The 24201-nt window shown below is 49.2% G+C and overlaps 1 protein-coding gene across 1 annotated transcript in view; it reads right to left on the bottom strand.

The window, feature by feature from the left end:
- Positions 1-24201, bottom strand: part of LOC141730042 (uncharacterized) — a 125455-nt gene that overhangs the window by 84325 nt on the left and 16929 nt on the right. The gene's annotated exons all lie outside the window — the stretch shown is intronic.

Here is a 24201-nt window from a genome sequence, read left to right on the forward strand (position 1 = left end):
AAGCAGAGAAAGGAGAAGCTGTTTAGATCTTGCAGTGAAAGCCAGCCCACACAGGAGATCACTGCTGGAAGTGTCAAAACATGCGGGATGCAGGAGGGCTCTGCCAGAAGGCAGATGATGCATTTTCCTCTCAAGTGCATGGGCACTGGGCCTGTTCCTGAAGCACTGGGGTTCAATTTCTAAAGGGAGGTTAGTCTTTCCTCTTGGGTTTCACTGTCTGAACGGTGTGGTTCCTATCCTGACCACAGAGTGTTTCTTTCTTCAAACCAGGGGAAAGAATTGTTCCTGGGAACTGTTATCTCACAACTTTGATAGGGCGTAGGTTGCTCTTTCAGGCAAGCAAGTTTCTCTTCTCTTTTCATTAGTGTGCCAGTATGATTTTGAGACATACAAAAAATGCTAAAGAAATTAACACAGAGCTGTCCCACACTTGAGAGACAAGGAGATCTTCCAGGTCCTGTTCCTTGATGTAGGCAAGACCTCGGTAGCAAGGCTTCTCTGACAATGCCTTCTGAGCCCACTCACAAATTCTGAGCAGCATTGAGAGATGGGACAATCTATCCCCAGTGTGTGATCATCTTTGCAGCTGGCCTGACTTCACGCAGGATAGGCATTCCACCAGAAAAACACCTGGCTCATGGTTGTGCAGGAGTAACTGCTGTTGGACTCACCCGCTGCCAAGATATTTCAGATGGATGTACTTCATCAGGGGATTTTCAGTGGAGTTCACCATTCTCCCTGAGGGAAACAAAATGCAAGATGCTGACTTTAAAGCAGAGATCCCAGCTTCCAGAAGATACAAAAGGCAGCCCCAGCGCCTGGAGCTCTGAGCCCTTTGTGGTCAGCTGGGTAACAACGACCACAACCAGGCAGACAGCTCTGCAGCACAGGTGGCCAGCACAGAGACTGATTTGTACAGTCTTTTGAAGAGTTCTCTTGACAGGAAACAAAGCACAGGGACGTGCAATCCCAGGAGAGGAAGACATCTTCCCCACCTTTCAGCAATTTGCAAAAGGAATGCCTTCCCATTTGTACACCAGAGCAGCTCAAGCTGTAACTGATCCTGGCCAGGCTTTCAGCATCAGGACCCTGACCTGTTTATGAGCAGGCTGAGCTCAAAGATGCCCCTCTCCCAGCTAAGGAAGGCTCCAGCCTCTGCAGTCCCTCCAGCCCTCAGGGACAGGGCAGCTAGCACAACAAGGCTGGCAAGGCCCAAGCATGAGCACTGACAGGCACTGATGGGAAGAAGCCAGAGTGAGCCTGAGCCCCGGACAAGCTGTTGCCCCCATTCAGGACACAACAGGATGGGCTTTGAGATCAGCCACACTGAGGTGCAGATCAGTGCCCTTTTTGTCCCAACAGGTGATGGCAGACACAGAATCCACTGTGCTCTGGTCTCAGCCCCACCAGGTCTTATCTGAGAGCACAGCACTTGCAGCTGTTACGGGCAAGAAGCAGATTCATTGGGTTGTGATGCAGAATCACAAAGGGCTTGATGTGTTTTCCTAGAGACTGATCTGAGCAGGGCTTGGGCCAATGGGTAGGATTCTAACAGTCATGGGAAAGAGTGGGAATCAGGTATGGAAAAGTGCCATGGATCCGAGGGATATACCATGGCTGGGCAGGAGGCTCTCTCCTGAGAAATGCCTGCAGTACAGTTTTATCTGATCACGCCACTTGGATGTGTCTCCTGGGCACATCTTGATAAGCATAAAACTAGAAAATTAAATGAAGTTTGTTATCAAAGTCTCTGGTTTTTCTTTGGGGGCACATGGAAAACACCTTGTGCTCCCTATTTGTCCTGTAACCTGATGTTCTTTCAAAGTAGTTCTTATTGACAAAAAGATAGCATTCTCTTATTGACAAAAATATAGCATTCTCATGAAAATAAACTGCAGATGAAGTAGTGGTAACAGTAACAGTCATAAAAAGTGACATCAGTAAGACGTGGGGTAGAAGGGCTCCTTCAGGATGGAGAAAAACACAACAAAAAACCCCCACCAAAAATGAACAACACAAAAGCAATGCCACCCCCCCCCAAAAAAAAAAAAAAAAAAAAAAAACAACCCAACCCAAAAGACAAAACTCCAAAGCCAGTCCATTTCTGTGAAGTTTTTTTGCTCTAATGACTGGTTGGAAGTCAGGCATCTAAGGAGAATTTAGGAAGCTAAAAATTCTGTTCAGTTTGGCCACTAGCACACAGGACTTGCCTAGATCATTTGCTAGGTCACAGCCTTCTGCAGATCCAAGAACAATCCCTGCTTCAGCCTTTAGCAGAGAGGGAAGCTCAGCAAAGCCAAGCCAGTCCCAGGTGCCCTCAGATGCAGCAGGAACACCCAGAGCTCTCTCGCTGCCTTGGAGCACAGCACTGCCTCTGGGGAGTCCTAAATGGCCCTGTGACACCAAACTCAGGAGGAGCCTTTGGTACAGCTCTGCTGACACCTGCCCACAACACACTGTCCCTCAGATAAGAAACACCCCAGACATACCCAGCAGCTCCAGGTACTCCTCCTCAGTCTCCTGTTCCCAGGATCTGCCCGAGCCTGAGTTCCCAGGTTTCACAGAAGGGCTTCCTCGAGGTGATGCTGCTGCGGCAGCAGGTTCAGAGCCCATGATGTGCTGGACCTGGAGCACTTCTGGTGGGCACTGCTCCTGTGCCTCACTCCTAACTTGGGGTCCTTCATTGCCAGACATTGGCTGGAAGTCTTCGCAGGCTGCCCGGTGAGATGTCAACACTTGCACCTCAAGTCAAACAGAACAAAGCAGTCAGACACTACAGCTTGTCCCTGTCAGCCAGGAGTCATTGACTGTGAGGAAAGGCAAAGAACAGATTGACAGGGGATACAACAGCTTGTTTCAATCCTCCATCTGGGTCACCAAGTTCCACTGTAAAAACCCCTCAAGAAAAAAGGAGAGCAGGAACAGGCCAGCAGGAATCAATTTGGATGACTGCTGGCCAAAAGGCCAAAGGACAAGTTTCACTGTCCAGGGCAGCAGTTGAGATTCAGCAGACCAGGAAATGCCCTTCAGAGTGACTGTGATACACACACTACAGCAGCACGGCACTCAGAGGCATCACCCCACACCCTGCTGCTCTGCACTGGAAAGGCAAGAAGGGCAGAAACCACCAGATTGGTGACTGCAGTGGCTGCATCCCTCTTTCACTCACTTGGTTTTGCAGAGACTGACGGAAGCGATTAAGTTTCTCTCTGAAGATCTCCATTTCTTCCTCCAGCCGCTTATGCCTTGCCTTGATCATACTGTGAGCTGTCTGAAGCTCTGCATCCAGCTGTTCCTTCATGTTCTCTAACAAACAAAAGAGAGGACATTTCATGAGTGGAGTGGCTGCCACTCTTTCATTCACCTGGTTTTGTTGATCACCCCTCTGCTGATGGAGATTCTCCTCTTGAATTCTTCCCATGTCTTCCTTGTTCTTTCTCTTCACGTCCATGATGGCACTCTGAGCTTTGGGCAGCTCTGCTTGTGGCTCTGCCTTGATGTTCTGTACACACAAAAGCAGAGTAAGTGACTGGGAGCTGCCATCAGGCTCAGCTTTTTCCTCTGGCAGCCTCCAAATCACATTTATTCAGCCACTTCTTTCTGCTTCCCTCCCCACATCAGCCTCCATTGCAAACCTCCTGTCCCAGGGCTGATCTCTGCAGATTGCAAGGCTCTGTTCTTTCAGTGCCTGTGGGACTCCTGGCCTCCTCTGTCCCAAGAGCTCTGGTTTATGCCCCTCTTCCTGCCCTTCCCTCTGTCCCCTGGCCAGTCAGGCTTACCTGGCCATTCTCCTGTGGCTCTTCCACCTGCTGCCTCAGCTGCTCTTCCTGCCCTCGGGCAGGGAACAGCTCTCCCTGAGTCTGGCATGGCAGCTCAGATGAGGCAGTGTGCTCCTGCTCTTTCTCTAGAAGCACCTGCACAGAAAGCAAGAGAAGATGGGTTTCAACTTCCCACATGCCCTTTGTGGGCCAAGACTCAAAGGCTGCTGGGCTCACACGTTCCCAAAGCACTGTGCTGCTGCTCTCCTGGGTCATTCTCTGCCCGAGGGGAGGCACAGATTTCAAAGTGACCCTGGCCCTACAATCAGGGGCCATCTGGGACTGAAGCTCCAACAGCCTCTCAGGCAGCTAACAGGGAAGGGGTGGCATTTCTCGAGGGTTTGGTGAGAGCCTCCCTCTGCTTCTGCCATGTCCTGTTTGTCTTTCAGCAGTAACTGACACCCCGCCCTGGCCCACAGCTCCATCCTGGCTCTGCAGGGGCTTCCTGGGTGAGCTCACTCCTTGTGAGAGACACTTCTGGAGTTCACCTTCTCTTCAGGCCTGCACCAGCATTCGTCCTTCCTGACATCCACACTCTTGTTAGAAAACCAGGTCATTCAGGAGATGAGGATGCATGCAGAGATCTCTGATGGAAGTCAGAGAACCTCTGTGGCCACCTCAGTATATGGAGGAGGACCAAGGTGTTTCTTCTCCCTCTTTTGTCAACTGAGAATTCTGACCAGCAGTAACAGAGTTTCTCATAAGGCCCCATTAACGAATGCACTTATACAGCCCTGGGGATGCCAGTGAAGGAAACCCTGTGTCATGTATTGCGTGTATGAGCAAAGTCACCAGACCCCAGATACAGCATGGGATAGTTCCACTCCCTCAGGACATGCAAAAATTTAAAGGATAAAAGGAAGGCTTCAGGGCACAAGAGGCTGGAGTAGGAAAACATGAGGGGAAAAAACAACCATCTCTGGATGGGGAAACATCTCTGCCTGCTCAGTATCAGTCAATGGAACTTGTCTCTACTCCTCTCCTGAAGGGATGCCTTTAGGTGAGTTTTGCATCTTCCACTGCTTTGGAGCAGAGCCAGGAAGATTCAAATAGACAGAGAGATAGACAGATCTCACTTTTATAATCTCTTTTTACTGTGCTCTGGTATTTACATTCTTTGAACACAGAGAGATAGAGTGCTCTCTCCTAGGTTTTTTTAAAGGGAAGATAGTGAGAAACTTAGAGAAGAAAAGAAAACAATTATTATCTCTACTGGCTGTTCTTGTTGTTTAGTACATGTAGAATGTGTTCTAGTGATTGTTTACTGAAAGTGATTTGTTAATTTGATTTTGGTGGTAGTTGTTTAGCTTGATTAGCTAATTAGATAAAAGCTGTGTCATGACTGTCTGGAGACAGTCATGAGTTTTTCTTTAGTAGCTTTTTAGTATACTATCTCTTTAGTATAGTTTTAATATACTACTAGTGAATTGTAACATAGCTTAAGAAAGCATTTGTTTAACCTTCTAAATCATAGAGTCAAAGCACATTATTCCCCACATGGGGGTCACCCTGAATCAATACTGTCCTTTCTGTCACTACACACATCAGCACTCGGTAGCAGTGCCCCGATCAGCAGCCATCCTGAACTTACTCTCCTGTTGCTTCAGTAACCCACACTCTTTGGGAATCTGGAGTTTGTGGGTCCTTATGGAATGCAATCAGACCCAGAGCAATGCACTGGGAACTGCACTCTTTGTGCATCTGTGCTCGGGCAAGTTCTTCGCTTGGACTCAACCACACTGATGGTGCTGAAGTGGCTGGAGTCAGAAACGCAGCCCAGCCCCTCCCAGCTCCTGTGATATCTGAGCACCAGCTGGAATGCAAGGGCATTGATTTCCTGCTGAATTCCCAAACACAACACACACTGATTCCCTGGGCTGCCAAAAGACACGGGAGTAATTAACCTGAAAGTGATGTGTTTCTGCCAGTGCTGGAAAAGGGCAGGAAAGACTGAGAAAAAAGCTCCCTTGCTCCCTGGAGAAGGAGAAATTACACAAGGCTTCTCCTTCTAGCAAACAAACAAACAAATAAGCAAACAAAATATGAAAGTGTTACCTAGTCCAGTGTCTAAAGCACTTGGATGCAGTGAAGGGATGTTTGGCAGGGAAACAGCCCCTGTGCTGAGCATTGGCTCTATGAATCCAAGGCAGGGATCTATGGAAGTCTGCCTGAAGGTCCCTCAAGAGCCCCCACTGTCCAGGCTAAAGCTCCCTCAGCCCCTCCTCCCTGGCCTTATTCTTCACCCCTTGCCCAGCTCCCCTGTCCTTCTGTGCCCATGCTGCAGCCCCTCAATGACTCTCTGCTTCCCAGGGGCCCACAGCTGCACACAGCACTCCAGCTGTGGCCGCAGCGCTGCCCAGCACAGGCCACGCTCACTGCCTGCTCCTGCTGCCCCGCTGTTGCTGGCACAGCCACCGTGCCCTTGGCCTGCTTGGCCCCCTGGCCCCACGCTGCCTCATCTTCAGCAGCCCTGCGTCCTTTTGGCCCACGCAGCTCCCCAGCCACAAAGGTGCCCATTGCACTTCAGATACTGCAGGCACCATTGCAAGGTGTACATCCTGGGTTTAGCATTACAGGACAGCAGTCAAGGACTTGCAGCTTTGCTCCCACTCTAGGCTCCAATGCAGTTTTCAAAGCAAACTACACAATAGAAGGTATCAACAGACACATGCAGTGTCTGGTTTTTGCCTCAGAAGAAAGATTCAGAACTAATCCCTTTGTTTCTTTTGCCACACTAGACAAGAATGGTCCCCCACAGCTTCATGGACAACACAGTCATCTCCTTGCAGCTTATCAAAGACCAAGAAACAGGCAGACTCAGAGCACCTATCTGCTCTGCTACCGGCTGCTCTGCCTGAAGGGGCAAAAGAGCAACCTGGCAACAAAGGCAGCAAAATCCCTGACTTCAAGCAGCAACTCTACATCCCCAGTGTGTCTCTGAAATACTCCCAAGTAAGCACATCCAAGAAGTTTGTGGGGACAAAGCACCACCAAGAGTTTTTGTGGTCAGATCAACATTTTTTTGTGCCTGCAGCAACTTGGCCAGTCTGTACAGGGGGTCGGGTCTCTCGACGCCACAGTGTCCCCTGTGTATCCAACAAGGCTGAGCACAGTGTCTTTGACATGCTCCCTGCTCTGGCATCAGGGACCCTTCATGCTTCAGGCTGGCCCCTATCAAAATGCCAGGAAGCTGGTCCCTAAACGTGACAGACCAAAGCCCATTGTCCAGCTGTCACAGGCTGGGGGCAATCACCAGGCCCTGGCAGGACTCCAGCACTCAGCATCCTCAGCCAGCAACAGCAAGTGCTGGCTGGTCAGAAACTTGCAGCTCTGCCCTGCACTAAAGACAGCAGCACACACAGCTGGCACTTACTGGCTCAGAGTGTTCAGGCTGTGGTGTGAGCACAGCTGGAGGCTGGCGCTCATCCACCTCATCTGCCTCCTCTTCGGCCTCCTCTCCATGAGCAGAGGGAGCCAGAGGAGACACTGCTGTTGGTTCTGTGATCTGCGGACAGACAGCAGTGTGAGGGACAGAAAGTTACCTATAACTTATAACCTTATTTCTATTCAGCACTTTATTCTATTCAGCTCTATTTCTACAACCAGCTCTGCTAAGGACAAATCAGAAACTTTGGTAACAATGGGATTCTAAGTCACTGCGACTAAATTTAAATGGGCTAATTCAACAGAATTACTAATAGTTCTGAATTAGACATTATGCCCTGGCTACTATCAAGAAGCAACATTGTCTCTGCAAAATGAGCTTTTCATTCCTTGAAAGTTCTTAAATTGAAAATTAAGAAATAGCCAGTGATGCCTTTGTTATTGCTGCTGCAGACATGAAAATCCATTTTCTTTCAGCCTACCCAGCTGGCCCTCTACACTCTAGTGCCACAGGCCAAGCTCACAGCTTGCTCTACAATTCCTAAGCACCAGGAACATGAAATGTTCCTTTCTCACTCACCTCAGGATCAGCACCTCTGAATACACGCTTCAGGTGACCTGGAGTGGGCAAGGGAAAATGAAAAAGTGCTGTGAGAAAACTGCCTGCGCTGCTGAATCCCACAGAAGAGGTCAACCCAAACAGAGAGTATTTTTCTTTATCAACATCCCTCCGCATGACATAGTTCTTTCACACAGCCAGCAAGAGATCAGGACAATAATCTTGGTTGTGCCTACACTTTGGCCTGTCTAGTCAGTAAATTAATACAAACATGATCAAGAAAATGCAAATTGTTCTTTATCACTCAATGCTTCTCTTCTGTCCAACAGATAAAGCAGCTTTTGTTCTCTTGTCTTTCAGGTACTTTTTTCAAAAAAGAAGTTGCATGCACTAATTCCCATTAAGTTGCTGAAAACAGTCACCCAGAAAAGCTTGCCCCAAAATCCCCTGAGCTGTGGCAGTTCTATTGTGAAACAGCACAGCAGCAGCTCCAGGCTCAGGAGCAGACACTCACTGCTTTGGCGGTTGCACTTCACTGCAAAGGGAATCACTCTTTTAGCACTCAGTCAAGGGTCAAAACGGACAGTCAAATCTTTCATTACAAAATTTAGAATAAAAGAAGCTTTCCCTGAGTTCTGGGGAGAACTACAAAATCTTTAGAAGGCCTTCTGAGAAGGCCTCCCAGTCTGCATTTTGGAAGTTGTCCTGCTTGTCCCAGCAAACTGAGGAAATGACAGACTCGGCTGCCACAGACTCTCCTGTGGAGGGAACGGAAGCCCTGCAGGTTCCCCTGCAAATGCTGCCCCTGTGGCTACAGACACCCCCTTTTAGCTGAACCTCTTGACAGGAGCTTTACCAAACCAGAGGCACCCTAATGCTCTTTCTCTTTCAAAATCAACTCAGTCACTAAGAAAGAGCAAGAAGACATGCAAAAGCCAGGTTAGGTTACACCCTAGCCTAAATAGAGTTGAAACCTCTACTTACTTGCCAGGCTGGTAATGAAATAGGCGGAATAAACAGTGCCATACATGGTGCAAACTGCAGCAGCGAGTTGCTCAATCATTGTAGCACTGTACTTCAAGTTTACTCCAACCAAGACTCCTGTCAGTGTGCAGCTACACGCTGACAAAGGCCACAATCAGGAGGATGCTCCTGATCTGAGCAACCCCTAGGACTGCTCTGGCACTGAGGCCTTCCATGCACCAAGGCAACCTTCTGATGTCACCACGACGATGTGCCAACCATGCCGTGATATCACAAAGCAAAGTATGACAAAGAAAAGCATCACAAAGCATGTTAGTCTGTGAATTTATGCAAAGCAATAACCAGCCTTTCCTACAGCAAACACAAAATGGCCTTGGAAGTTCTCCTCTGACACAAAGCAGCACAAACTCCCCCCATGGGCCAAACCCTGTTGTTCAGGGGATCCAGGAGGAACTCCAAGAGTGCCCCAAGCACCTACAGCCTACACCTCAGTCCAGGTGAGCACTCAGATGGGACACAAGCAAAGGAAACCAGACCAAGAAAATGGCCCAAAGCATTGTACAGAACCAGGAGAGAAAGCACTATTGGCATAGCAGCTGAAGTAATTCCTAACAAATCACCCCATATATCTGCATGTTTATTGGATGTTTCCATGGTTGCTGTGTATGTACATCTCTTCCTGTGCTCTTTCTTCCCCTTTGGCAGCAGTCGAACTGGCAGCATCTGTCCGCCAGCAGCAGCTGCTCCAAGCTGGGAACGCCACTGGCGCTGCTGATTTCCAGAGGCTTCTGTGTGCCAGGGGAAGCCAAGGCAGGAGTGGGTTGAACAGTGCTGGCGCTGCTGCTACTCTGTGCCAGAGAGCCCCGGCTGGGCAGGGCACGGTGCCCACTGCGCTGCGGGCTCCTTCTCCTGCCACAGCTGGGCACACCTGGCAACAAGGCATGACAACCTGTGGGCAAGCCAAGGGGTTTCTGGGGCTGCACTGCTCTGCACACACCCAGCACACCTGCAGCACAGAATCTTAACCCTCAAACAGGCAAACCAAAGGGAAACAGCTGGAAAAGATTTCATTTCAACCATTCTTTATGCTTCGATAGTAATGACCAAAATGAAAGTTATCAAGCAGGGCTGATCCACACTGCCAGCTCAGTGTGAGAAAAGAGGCATTACTTTATTTCAGTGCTGGGTGTGTGAGGAATCACTGCCCTGAAACATGCACACCCACGTGTTAGTATCCATAGAACTAAGACATGACTTTCATTACTTTTATTCATTACTTTGCTCAAGCTCGCAGGCTAAACATTCTCACAAAGTATTTGACATGTTTAAATCACTTCCCCAAAATTACTGACATTTAGAGTAGGGGTCTCTTGAAGGTCTCTGCTGGTCATGTGGTGAACATCCCATTCCTCAAATTCTCCTTCCATGATTAAGAGCCTTCTTCTCCTTGAATGCATTGCAGCTACCTCCTCAGTAGGCCCACTGTCTTTATTCTCAAGGCTAAGACATCCACTTGAACACATTAACCACTGGTGTGAGGGAAGGTACGACTAAGCACTGCCTGTTAAAGCTTAACAAATTCACAATTTCTTGCAGGTCAACACTTCCCCAACGTCTCTCTTTCCTTCTCTGAGAACCAAACACAAGCATTTTGTGATCCCTGAGCCCAAGGCCGCCTCCAGCCCTGCTGTCACCCAGCAGCCCTTCTCTCCTCACAAACAGCAGGCCCAGCAGTGCCTTTCCTCACTGGCTCAGTCACAGCTGTGTCAGGAGTTCTCTGTCACACACTCCAGGACCATCCTGGACTGTTTGCTCTCCGCTGCACTCTGTTGCCAGCAGACATCCCCACCCTGTTCCGTGCCCCTTGCAGAACCCTGCACCTGCTGTCCATGGGCACCTGGCAAGGGGAGGCACTCACAGCAGAGATGCACCAGCTGCCCTGGGCAGGAACCAAAACCCTCTGGCGGCGCAGCTGCTGGCCTGGGTCTGGCACAGCTCTGCACGCCCCACTCCTCACAGGCTTTGGGCTGGAAATGCAGTTGCCCTTTCTGCCTCATGGAGAAACACCAGGGCTGCACAAACAACAGCCAGCAGGCCACATCCCAAAGGCACTGCAGCATGGAGCTGAGAAGGAAGAAGGCCCTTCCCCAATTCCTAACCGTACCAAAACCACCATAATGGGGACTTTTAATCTTCTGAATGTAGAATTGATTCACAGGGTGACAAGGGAAACTTCCAATGGAGTTGAAGTTTGGTAGAGTTTATATTCTAAGTCCTACTCAGACTGTTGATTTGAAAATTTGTTTTAAAATATTTTTTAAAAGGCTGTGCAGTCATATGGTTTTGTTCTAATACCAAAATGGCTAGGTGAAATGCACTGGCATTTTAATTGCATCCAAACTGATTCGTCTGTAAAAGCTTTCCTGCAGAATAGCCACTAAACAAGAAATGAAAATCTGTGGACTGTAGACTTTGCAAATTTCTACTAAACCTATCAAACAATGAGGCATTTTTAGGTAGATCATAGAGCAAATTAATTCCAATGGATAACTTGATTTGGATAAACCTGTTGATTTCAAATTAAAACTGCCAGCACATACTAAGTGGAAATCGGAATACTCACTTCTATGAGCTCTGAATTATTAGATAGTCATTGTTTGCCATATTAACAAAAATTAACATTCTGGCTATTTTGTTTACTTACAGTCAGCTCTTCAACACTCCTTGTAACACCAGAAAGAGTTTGTAGCAATGTGAGCCATGGGTTGGTGGACCATTGCAGAAGGCTCCTATGCCAGCACTAAACGTTCACATTTACCATGGCATCACTTCTTGCCTTTAATTCCAAGCTATAGCTCAGTTCCTGCAGTACAGATTCACACTTGTAGTCTGTATTTGCAGCTGGTTCTTACTTTCCTGTCCAGAAAATAATCATGTTTGGATCTCAAATCAAAATAAAACGAGGAGAGAGTCAGGTTCTGGATAGGCATAGCAAGAACTAAGAGATTCTTTTGCAAATATGTTGAAAAGCAGTTTGTAGATGCTGCAAAAATGGCAGATTAAAGACTTGCACTCTAACTTGCAAGCTGAGGTTTGCCTGTTCTTTCTGGACTGATTTCTTGCGGCCACACACTGAACCTAATCAGTAAGAAAATCAAAACCACAGGAGTAGTTTGGAGAATATTGTAAATTATTCTGTCATGATGCTTTTTGCCTGAAAATTCTGGCCATCATCAGATTGGAGTAATTAGAGGAGATCGAAGCCATCACACTGTGCCTGTGCACACAATTCCTTCCCAGGGGTAATCCATGAAGCAACGCTGACAAACCCACACCAGCAGGTGTTGCCACACAGTCATGAAGCAGAGAATATGTATTTCTGCTACACTTGGACAGCTGAAGATGCCTCTGCTGAGCTAATTTTAGTGACTGCTCACCACAGATGAGACTTTGTGGTCAGTCTCCAGCAAGTCAGGGCAGTTAATATTCTGCCTAAATGAAGTGAGTCTAGCAATACATAGACCATGGAGCCTGAGGAAAGCCAGCAGCTGTGGGAGATTTATTTTTTTCCATATCTTTCTTTTTACTAATTTATTGCAGTCAATTATTTAAAGAATGGAAACTTTTGGCATACCATTGGCTGGAAGCTTGGTCAATCTTCCATTCATGACTCCTCTGAAAGCATCACCCCAGTGTTTTTATCAGTAGCTCTTCCATCATCATGGCTCACACAGCATTTCCTGCAGCTCTTGCTGGAGTCAGGGAAAGGCACCAGGAGAAGGGGGAGAAAGCTGTGTGCAGAGGCTGTGTCAGCTACAGAGACATTTGTTTCCTCTGATTTGACTGAATGTCTGCAGGAACCTTGCTGGCCCTGCTGGCGGGGTGGCCTTTTGCAGGGCTGGGCAGAGTTTGGGGCCCAGGATCCCTCCTCTCGGTGGGACACCAGGGTGAGCAGCCCCTGTCCCAGGCAGGAGCAGAGGTTCTGTGGCTCTGCCCTGGGCACAAGGACCTGCCACTGCCATGAGCTCCGGCCGCGGCTCCTCTGGGGCAGCTCCTGCTCTGCAGTGATGATGGGCACAGCTGGGGGTGGCTGCAGTGGAGGGGGACTTCCAGAGGGCTCTGTTGGTCTGCCACACTGGAGCCAGCAGAGCTTCTGGAAGGAGTCTCCGCTTGTGAGCTGCTGGAGCTGGAGGTGGCACTGGCCACAGAGCCGCTGTGTTCATCCCTGACAGGCCCAGAGCACAGCAGCCTCTGGGCCTCCTTGCTGCACGATGGCAGTGAGGAGGCCATGGACCAGAGGTTCAGTATATGTGACTCAGTTTCCTGATAAACTGTGCTAAGAAAACCCTGCATCCCTCCTGCCAGATCTAAGACACTCCAAGAAATCTGTTGGCACATTGGGAACTCAGAATTGTTTGCATTTTGAACAATTGTCTTATGAGTGCTTTTGATTGTTTTTGTCATTTTGTGTTGATTCAGTTGATCCTTCAGAGACGCTTTCCTAATAATATAAAACACGGGGAATTGTGGAGACCCTGGGGAGGCATTCACTGGTCTAGGGAGACACAAGAAGTTTCCCTCAAAAAGCTGTTAGACCCCATTGGCTCCTTCCCCTGTTCCTGTGTTCCTGAGCCACACCTTCCCTATTCCCTGATTGCCCCCCTTATCTTTGTACTGCCCCGAGATCAGGGTCAGCCCCCGGGCCCCTGTGGAGACAAAGTGAGACCTTCTGTGTGTCGGTGCTGGGACCTGAACATCTCCCTGCACGGCTGAATAAAACATCTGTGGAGATTATGGAAAGGTCCTTTTTGCTTCTTTACCCTGGACTATGCTAGCAGCAATTCGGACTGCTCCAGAGGAGAAGCTGCAGTATTGGCACCAAGATTTTGGCAACTTGACCATAGGCACAGAGGGCGTGCAGGATGCTGCTCTATGAATTCCTTAACCAGCCATCTCTGGTGCTGGCATATTCCCTCCAGCTTCTGCTGCAGCCAGGGCCACCTTTGGTCCAGTAGATTACATTGTGATTTGAAAATTTCGGCCCACACCTTGGGCAGGAGGCCATGCACAGGCTCTGGTCCTGCAGCCCCCTGCTCAGCTGGGGACAGTGTTCCCTGTGGGGAAGATGGAGCAGCCATCACAGGGTCTGGTGGGCTGCTTTCAGCAAGGTGGCCAGGCTCTGTCCCTCCTGGACTCTAGCAATTGGGGGAGCTGATGGCAAATTGTATGTAGTCCTGTTCACCCTACTCAGAAAACCTGACAGCTTCTATCATTCTTCTGCAGAGTGGGCACGCTTGGATTTCTCTTTGCCCACTGCAGGATGCAGCCCAGGCAGAACTGGTGGTGACAGAGCAGAGAAAAATTCACATCCTTCTTAGTGACCTGGCAGATAGGGCAGCTCCATTCTGTCCCCATGGCCATGTCTGTCTGTCCCAGCAGGAGGGAAGAGCTGAGGACCATGAGCTGCTCTCATTTGCAATCTTGCTTGCCCAGAGCCCAAGCTCCAGCCAGAGTGGTCCAGGCTCTGTCAGTGCCCAAATAGAAGCAGGAAGGGATGTTGTATCACAACCCATTCTTTGGTGAAGGAGGTCCATAGCAGCCTCAAGAGGCACCTCAGACACTCAACAGTCAAGGCAGTAACATATGGACAGGACACAGATGGCAGTTCATGGCTGGGAGAGCATTCATAGACAGATCCAAGGACAAATTTCCCAGGAACTCTCCACAGCTCTGGGATCTGCCCATGAGCTCTGTCAGAAGCTTCGGCAGAACAACCAAAGTCCTAAAAAGCAGCTTCCAGACACTTTTCCTACCATCCTGCCTGAGCAGCCGGGTTGCTTGCTGGAAAACACTCTTTTTCTCCTCTTCCCCAATGCCCTGTGGACACATGCAGCCAAAATAAAAAGCTCATGGCCCTCTGTGTGATGTGATAATGCAGTTTTTATATTTCCATGCTGGGATGAAAGAAAGCTGTACTGTGGGTCAGGACAGGCCAGGACCCACTTGGCCTTCCTGCAGGCTGAGGTGGTCCCAGCAGACATCCTGCTGCTTTTTTGGGGAATGTGTGAGGGGGAGTGGAGGGGGTGACAGAGAGGCCGAGATCATAGAGTGGAAACTCAGCTCCAGAGAGCCAGTGCAGACTCTCCCTGCTGAATGCCTGCTGGGGCTGGCAAAGAAGGAAAATGCCCCAATAACAGCCCGATGGCACTGTGTCTCAGGGACAGGTACAGGGAAGTGACAACAAACAGCAGCATGGCCCGGTCTCACAGCTTCTAGGAAACAGTGACAGAGGGACCTCATGTGCCAGAGGTTTCAGAAAGGCTGTCTTCTCAAATGGCCACTCTGAAACCCCTGTCTTTGCCTCTTGGGTTTGTGGATGCTTTTGACAGCCACAGCATCCTGGGGCAATGCGTTCCACAATTTCATTAAGCACTCCTTGAAAAGCACCTCCCATTGTTCAACTGAGCTGCCAGCCTGGTCATTTCAGAGGGTGCTGCCTTGGTGGAGAGAAAAATCAATCTTCTGCCTTCCAGGGAGCTGAAGGAGAAGGGACTCTTCACCATCAAACACCTGGCTGGGTCCCATTCAGAGGTCCTGCTTTGTAGACTTGGCGAGGTTTGCTTGGCAGTTACCAGCGAGGTGAGAACATTGTTCTGAATTGTCCCCCATAGTTCATACATTGTGTAGAGTAGGTGTCGAAGGAAGGAGACCAGGACATCAGTTGATCATCACAGGCCCAATTTTTATTGATCAGTACGGCGGGTTAAATACAGTTCATAATGAACTTCATGCATATTGCAAAAGTTGAGCTCAGGATTGGTTAGTTACATAACAGCAGTTACACCTACTTTTACATTCCTATGGTCCTACTTTTGATACTTTCTACATATTCTTAGGAGATATTCAGGACTAATCTCTACTCCCTCTCCTCATGTTGCAGTAAGGCCACTGATTGCTAACTGCTGACATCTCCTTTCAGCTTGCTGACTGCTGATTTCTCAGCTTAACCAGCGGCAATATGTCAGCATGGCCTTTCTCAGCTAACCAACTATTAATAAATCCCTCCACAAGTAGGTATGTGCTTGTTTATCTCCATGTGTTCTCAGAGTCTGCCTTCATTTCTGCCTGAGATTTCTAATGTCTGTGAGCTATCTGTAGGATCTGTAGGTGCATGCAGCTATATTTACTGGCAGGTCGGGTATCTGACACTCATCTTTGAGTGTGGTGCCTTTATAATGCAATGTGCAAATTCAAAAACTGAGACACTAATGACATTATTTGCCAGAGTCCCAATCTCTGCCCAAGCTGTAATTCAACACTGCAAATTATTCTGTAGACCTGAGCCTGTGTTTTCTATTTCTTGGCTGAGTGCTTCAACTGCTGGTGTTGGTTTTTTGAACAGGAGCACCTGACTGTTTTATCATTGTCACCTGTGCATTTATGATTTGAAAGCAGCCCTTGCTTTCATTTTCTAGTAAAAGGGCCTAAAATCAAAGTTGTGGACATTTTAGAAGGGTTAAGTAGAACACTGAATGAAATTTTTATTTTAGGCCTGCAGTGAGCAGGACTGAGGCCAGAAATTGGTGCCAGAGTAAGTGCCTTTCTGTGCTTGTGCTCTCCTCCTCTTGTACTTGTATGTTCCTCTGGACACAGTTGGACGTGTTGTCATGTCCTGGCATTTCTGTTGAAGGCAACTGGTTTTCTTTTCAAGCTGATTCCTATGTTTCCCCTCATAACTTCCCCAGGTGACCAACCTCCATTCCAAGGTGTCCTGCTCTGCCACTGTCACTCTGGGAGAGCTCTCTGTCACCTTGAAGAAGGACATGGACTCTGAGGTGGATGAGGTTGCTCGGGTCCTTCTCCAGATGGTGTCCAGCTCCCCAGAATTTGTTCAGAAAGCAGCCAGTCAGACTCTAGGGATCATGGTGGAGAATGTGACTCCTGCATGAGCAATGACTGCTCTCATGGGACAAATTGTGAATGGAACAAAAGGATAGGACTGTGTTGGATCAAAAATCCTGAAGTCAACCCTTTCCAATCCTTGGAAGGCCTGAGAAAGTACTGGGAGACCCAGGGAAAATAAACATTAGATGGAAAGCCCTAGATGGAATTTATTGGATTTGTGGAAAGAAGGCATACACTGAGTTACCCCCAAGGTGGAAGGGATCATGCACTCTGGGCATGATTTGGCCGGTATTCTTTACTCGCCCTCAAACAAAAAGTAATCTGCTAGGGGCTCCATTATACAAGACCCTGAGAAGGGAGAGAAGAAACCTCAAAATGATGATACCACTGATAAGTGGTAAGCAAGCCTGGGAGAAGGAAGAGTGGCAGGCGGCAAGAATAATTTATTATTATGGACCGGCCACATGGGCCCAGGATGGAAGCTACGGGTATAGGACTCCGATTTATCTACTGAACCAGCTGATTCAGCTGCAGACAGTGGTGGAAATTGTTTCGAATCACACCTCTGAGGCCCTGGATTTACTTAGTCAGCAGCACACCCAGGTACGGGCATTTGTGTACCAGAATCGAATAACTTTAGACTATTTGCTGGACGAAGAAGGGGGAGTGTGTGGAAAGTTTAACAAATCGGAATGTTTTATTGAAATTGATGATTATGGGGAAACCATAAGAGGTTTGGCGGCCGAGATCAAAAAGGTGGCCCATGTCCCAGTTCAAAAATGGAACTCGATTTTACAATCTTCATGGTGGGACAAATTGTTTGATGGGGCCTGGTGGAACAAAGTGATGTTTTTTGTGCTCTGTTCAGTAGCTGGAATCCTATTCCTGCCTTGTCTAATTCCATGCTTTTTTAGACTGTTCCACTCCGTGGTCCAGGGAATGCAGATAGCAATAATTCCATTGGATCCAGAGGGAACTTACGGAGGCAACACATCTAAAATCATGTGATTGGGAGAAAGGAAGTATTCCAGCAATGCTGCTGAAGTATTGGCAAAGTTCGAGAAACAAGCAAAAGCGAATGTGAATAATATGGGATAACAGGGTGTTCCACAAGGGGAGTAAAGAATAGTGTAGAGGAGCACTCTGTGAAAGACCCTCAATGGTGGCGGGTAGAAGTAGAAAATGAAAAATTTAGCAATTTGAGAGCATGAATTAAATTGGTGATATAAATGGGGAGGTATTGTAGTATATGATAGAGATAATACATGCTATGTATAAAATACTGTAAAATCCACACTATGTCTTTTGACCATCCTGGCCAGGAGCAGTGTCTTACTCATATCTAGTTCCTGGATATTAGTTGAGATAAACATTGGGGTTTTAATGTAAGAATACAAGTTTCCAGGCCAATAATCACCGGCTTCCCTGGGTCGCTGGGTCCACCTAAGAGCGATTATCACCTTGACGATTACATCTACCAAGATAATCAACAACCCCACCCTGATGCATGTGAATGCTGACTTCCCTGGAGTCGACTGACAACATCGAGACACCTGGACTGAGTCTTTGTCTACCTCTGCACATTTAAAGCCACGGTTCTGCATGTGAAGAGACACAAAGAACATTCGGTCATTTCTGCCTCGGGAAGAATAAACTGTATAAGAACTTGCTGCGCAAAGCGTCATTCAAGAACAGGGAGAGACTCTGACATTCGGAGGTCAGATCCGTGTTCACCCAGTGCCGATCCCGGGCTCGATGCTGACCCTTGGCTGAGGTGGTTTTGACGACCAAACTTCGGTCTCACAGACAAATTAATAAATCTTTCCTAATTTTCTTATAAGTTTGGCTATCGATTTGATAATTTATAACAGGATGGAACAGCACAGACTGCTGAAAAGATTCCAGCTGGTCTCAGGGCCCAGAGAAAGCCAAAACTGTTTAACTTGGTATTTGGTGGTCCATGTCTGTATAAAAGAATGGTCTAAAATGTCAGCTTTCAAGAAAATGTTCTAGGTTGATGTTTCCTGTGCTGGTGAGAGTCTTTCAAACCCAGCCTTCTCCTGACCTCTCTGCTGTTGCAGTTCCATGGACGGAGGCTGTTGTCTCTTACCCCCTCCCGTGGGCAGGCTGGTGTTCAGCCATCTCCAGGACAGCAGGGCCCCATCCCACATCACTGTGACCTGGGAAGGCAAAATCCATCACTCCAAATGTTCCCCCTTGCTCGTTCTTGCCAGACATTTGACCCTGGCACTGGGGTGTGCTGCTGGTTTCTGCAGGAAAAGGGAAAACCCTGTGACATTTTGGGGCAGATGGAACCAAGGAAACCCCTGTAACACTGTGGGGCTGGATGGAACCAAGGGTCCTTTGTGACACAGAGGGGCCACATGGAGCCAAATATCCATTGTGACAGTTTGGGATCTCATGGAACCCATTGTTTGTTGCGACAATGCGGATCCAAGGAGACCATGGTGTTGCTCATTGCTTATGCAAAGTTTTTGCATTAATCATGGAATCATGGAGCCCATTGTGACACAGTGGGGCCCAATGGAACCAAAGGGCCATGGTGACACTTGGAACTAAGGCTGTTAGTTGTTGAGTACAGAACCTTGTAGAATCAAAAGTCCATTGCCACAGAGCAAGGCCTCATGGAACCGTGGAGTGCAAAGGTCTAGAACATTTCCTGCACAGTTCTGCCTTGGGTGAGGGGAATGTTATTGGTGGCAGCTTGGTCTTGGCACACATTTGAGCAGTGTGTCTGTTCTCAGTGGGGAAACTCAGGAGTTTCAGATTGCTTCAAAAAACCCCAAAAAGGGAAAACCCCTCTTAGGCTGAGTGCAGCCAGCTCTGCAAGCACAGCAGGGCCCAGGGCAGTGAGGACAGACAGGATGGGGCTGGGCAGTGTGGAGCAAGGTTGTCCATACTGGGTCAGAGCTCAAGGCACAGCTTCTGTGAGCAGGCCAGAGCTGCTGAGGAGAGACCCTGGATCAATACCAATCGCAGAATGCTGCAATTGTCTCTGGTCCAAAGACAGCAGTAATAAAATACATCCTTTAAAATAGGAGTGCATTTTTTTAGAAGCCCTTTGAAATATTTCTCCATAACTGGAGTAGGAAACCTAGAAACCTAAGAGAGCCAAGGACACTGCGGCACCTCCAGGCCCAAAAAGTGCAAACAGCGAATGGAAGAGAGCAGACTGGGAGGATGGGACTTCACAACCTGAAGCTGTAATTGGATAATTAGCCTCAATATAGAAGTGGACCAAAACTTATAAAAGTGTGAAAATGTGTGACCCATTGTCCATCTTGAGTGTACCCTCAGCCGGGCTCTTGTACTGCCCCAGGTGTATCCTTTGAAGGCCTTTTAATAAATCCCTACTTTATTCCTCTGCTCCAGGCAGCCTCTCAAGGCATCAAGGCCTGGCTGGCTGGGACACCTGGGGCCACCTGACAGGTCCAGCTGACCCTGGCATGTCGAGGGCTGCAGCTCATCAGCCCCTGGAGCACTGGGGCTCTGGGCTCTCCTCCCTGTGGACAAAACTGTCCTTCTCCTCCAGGTGTCCATGGCCAAAATCAGGATTCCTCCTCCAAATTTCCATATATGCGAAGATTGCTCCCAGATGAAATCTGCCAGGACAGACAGATCTGGCTGGCTTGGCCACCTGGGAGCCACCTCTCATCTGCCTTTGAAACACTGGGACCATGTGCTTTTATGGGAAAAAAGCACCTTTCACATCCAGGCACCCATGGCCAAAGTTGGGAAACCACCTCCAGAATTCCCTATATCCAGGGATTTCTCCCAGACAAAAACTGCCAGGAGGGACAGGTCTGGCTGGCCTTGGTTTCTGAAGAGCTGACTCTCACCTGCCTTTGAAACACTGGGCTCTGTGCTTTCCATCCTAAGGAAAAGAACTCTGCTTCCTGTCCTGGTGCCCACAGCCAATATTGAGATTCCACGTCCAAAATTCCCTACATCGAAGGATTTCCCCCAGATGAAAGGTGTCAGGAGAGACAGATTGGGCTCTCTTGGCCCATGGGCGGTCACCTCTCATCTTCTTCCAAGAAACTTGGACTTCACACTTTTCTTTCTTATTGAAAAACCATCCATGTCTATCAGGTGCCCATGGTCAAAACTGAGATTCCACCTCCTAAATTCCATATGTCCATGGATTCCTCCATGATGAAAGCTGCCAGGACAAACAGGTCTGGCTGTTTTGACCTCTCAGGAGTCTTCTCTCTCTACTTCTGCCCCTGAGACACTTGGGGCTCCGTGCCTTCCTTCCAATGGAAAAGAACTGTTCTTCTTATCAATGCAGAAATGGCCGAAATTTTGATTCTACTAGCAAAATTCCCAATATCCAAGGGCTGCTCTCAGACAGAAGCTGCCAGGACAGAGAGGTCTGGCTGGCCTTGGCCAAGGATGGCAGCCTTTCACCTGGCTATGAAACACCAGTGTTCTGTGCATTCCTTCCTAGGGAAAAAAAAACGTCGTTCTCATCCAGATGTCCATGTCTGAAACTGGTATTCTGCCTCTAAAATTCCCTATATGCAAGGCTGTCTCCCAGACAAAATCTGCCAGCTCTGTCTAATCTGGCTGCCCTTGGACTCCGGTGGCTGCCTCTCATCTGCCCCTGGAACACTGGGGCTTGGTTGTTTCCTTCCTATGGGGACCACGGTGACACTGTGAGGGCCTGGTGGAACCATGGAGACCATTGTGACACTTTGAGATACCATGGTGACACCATGGGGCTTCATGGAACCAAGAGACCATCATGGCTCTGTGGGGCCTCGTGGGACCATGGAGAACATTATGACCCTTCAGGGCCTCGTGCAACCAAGGGGCCACTGTGACACCTCAGGGACTCATGGAAGCAAGGGAACCACTGGGACATCGTGGGGCCCAATGGAATGAGAGGAGCATGGAAAAGCTCTGGCTGATGTGGCCTTTCAGGGGGGACCTGACAGGTCTGGCTGATCTTGGAATGTCAAGGGCTGCCTCTCATCTGCCCATGAAACACTGGGGCTCCATGCTTTCCTTCCTATGGAAAGAACTGTCTCTCTTTTCAGACACCCATGGACAAAATTGGTTCTCTCCCCTAAAAATTTCCTTTATGCAAGGGAAAGATACCCAGAAAAAAACCTGCCAGCTCTGCCTGGCCTTGGCCTCTGGTGGCCACATCTCATCTGCCTCAGAAGTAGCAGGCCTGTGTGCCTTCCCTCCTGCGGAAAAAAAATGGCCTTCTTGTCCAGGGGCCATGGCAAAAATTGGAATTTGGCAGCCAAAATTCCATCTATCCCAAGAGTGCTGCAAGACAAAAGCTGTCAGGACAGACACGTTAGCCTGGCCTTGGCCTCTAGTGATATTCTTAGACTATGAACAGAATATTTTCATCTGAAAACACCTTTGAGAGGGCTCAAAGATCTCCCAGGCTGGGGTTTGATGGCCTCAAGAACATAACCCATGTAGACTGATGGCTCAGTTGTGAAGTGACTGAGGACAAAACAGGAGTGACCTGGAAGGGCTGGAAGGGTGGATTCAGAAATGGCAAAGCTTTTTCTCCCTAGTGGGAAAGAGCCAGATAGAGAAATTAAACCACAAATACAGAAGGGGAGGCCAAGATTGGACATGAGGAGATAGGAATTTCTGTCTCGGGGCAGGACTGTGGTGCAGCACATCCCCCAGAAGAAGTCTGGGTCAGCCACAGGCTTTGTGTGGGCAGGCAGAGGCAGGCAGGAGGCAGAGCTGTCAGCAAAGGAAGGGCCTAGCCAGGTGGGGCAGCCGGGGGATGCCGACAGCCTGCAGGGACAGAGACTCAGGGCAGGGACACTGTGGGACAGCCTGGGCTGCACAGGGCACAGGGATGGGCAGCAGCTGCAAGACAGCCCTGCCAGAGCCAACTTGGGCAGCACTTTGGCCATGGCTGCTGGGCCTGGGCCTGAGGTAGGAGCAGGGGACAAGTGACCCTTGCAGAGCTGGGGCCTCATTGCCTCCTTGTCCCTGCTATCCTGCACGCTGCCCAGCATCGCACTAAACATACACTTTCTAAATTTAAAGTGTTAGACAGTCTTTGTCCATCACTGTTGGATATCGGTACTAGATCAATATCCATATATTTTTAATAAATCACATCACTGCCTCCAGTGTTCTGCTCTAACTGGAACCGAGGGATGTTTTCTCAGTCGTGTCCCTCAGTGGGACACATTAAAACTTGATAAACTTTGGAGTGTAAATTTAACTTCCAGTTCTTGAGAAGTTTTTGAACACTCTCTCAGGGACTGAGTTTGATGTAAACAACACCAAAGCCCCAAGAGGCTCATTAAAGTCCTTGTGCTGTGTCTGTGCTGCTGAGCTTTAAAGGAACGCTCTTCCCAGGACCAGCTCCTCTCCCAGCCCAGCAGGGCTGAGGGCTCTGCCTGCAGGCACTGAGGGGACAGGAGCCAGGCAGAGACAGGCTGAAGGCAATCAGGATTGAGAAGACATGGAGCTGAGACTTCACTTGGAGAAAGATCTTCACAGCCCTGTGCATGGTGAGTGTGTGGGTGCAGGGCAATGTCCCCTGTGCTCCTGGAGGGATCTCATGAAGCCAGCACACCACACAGCCTGGGGGATGTGTCAGGAGGACTCTCTCAGTTTCTCTGTGGCACTGGAGGAGGAGGAGGAGGAGGAGGAGGAGGAGGAGGAGGAGGAGGAGGTGGAGGAGGAGCAGGAGCAGGAGCAGGAGCAGGAGCAGGAGCAGGAGGAGGATGTGCTGCAGAGCGGGGTTGCCCTGGGCACCGTCAGAGGGACAGGGCAGGACGGCTCCTGCTGCCAGGGACGGCTGCAGGGGGTGAAGCTGGGGCTGCAGCCAGGGCTGCCCAGGGCTGTCCTGCAGAGCAGCTCCTGCAGCCCTCAGGGCTCTTGGCCAGCCCAGGGCATGTGCCACCTGCCAGGGGCAGCTCTCAGCCTGCCTGGCAGCTCCCCATGGACGCTGCAGGGGAGAAGTTGGAGGTGGAAGGAGCCACCCCCATCAGGGCAGATTCCTCCTGCTGTGGAGATGGTGCTGCATGGCCAGAGCTGCTCTCAGCTTTCTCCTGAAGGGAAGGGAAAGGGGCTGTCAGCTTTGTCTGTGTCACAGACTCCTGCACTGTCACCCTGGGCATCAGCAGATGGGCCTCAGATCTCCCTCACAAAGTGCCTCCTCAGCCTCCTCTCCCTACAGGCAGCAGCAGCAGCACCTTGGCTTGCAGCATCTCTGTTTGTCTGGCCTGCCCTTAAGGCCCTGGTGCCAGGGAGATGCCCCTGGGCAGTGCCCTGTGCTGGGAGGGGTCTGCAGGACAGAGCTGAGTCCCCAGGGCTGGGCTGGGCTCTGGCAGCACTGGCAGGGACAAGGCTTGAATAGAGAGAAACAGCTCCCAGTAGGCAAAACTCCAGGCAGCAGAGAGCCAAACCAACCCTTGGTATTCCTCCCTGTCCAGCTGCACAGGGAAAGAGAGAAGGGTTTGGAGAAAACTATTTTTAAAATGGAGAATTCAAAAAGTCCACTTTTTTTGTCAAGAAAGATCTAAGAGTGATCAT

The sequence above is a fragment of the Zonotrichia albicollis genome, chromosome 9 (assembly GCF_047830755.1).
Source record: "Zonotrichia albicollis isolate bZonAlb1 chromosome 9, bZonAlb1.hap1, whole genome shotgun sequence".
NCBI lineage: Eukaryota > Metazoa > Chordata > Aves > Passeriformes > Passerellidae > Zonotrichia > Zonotrichia albicollis.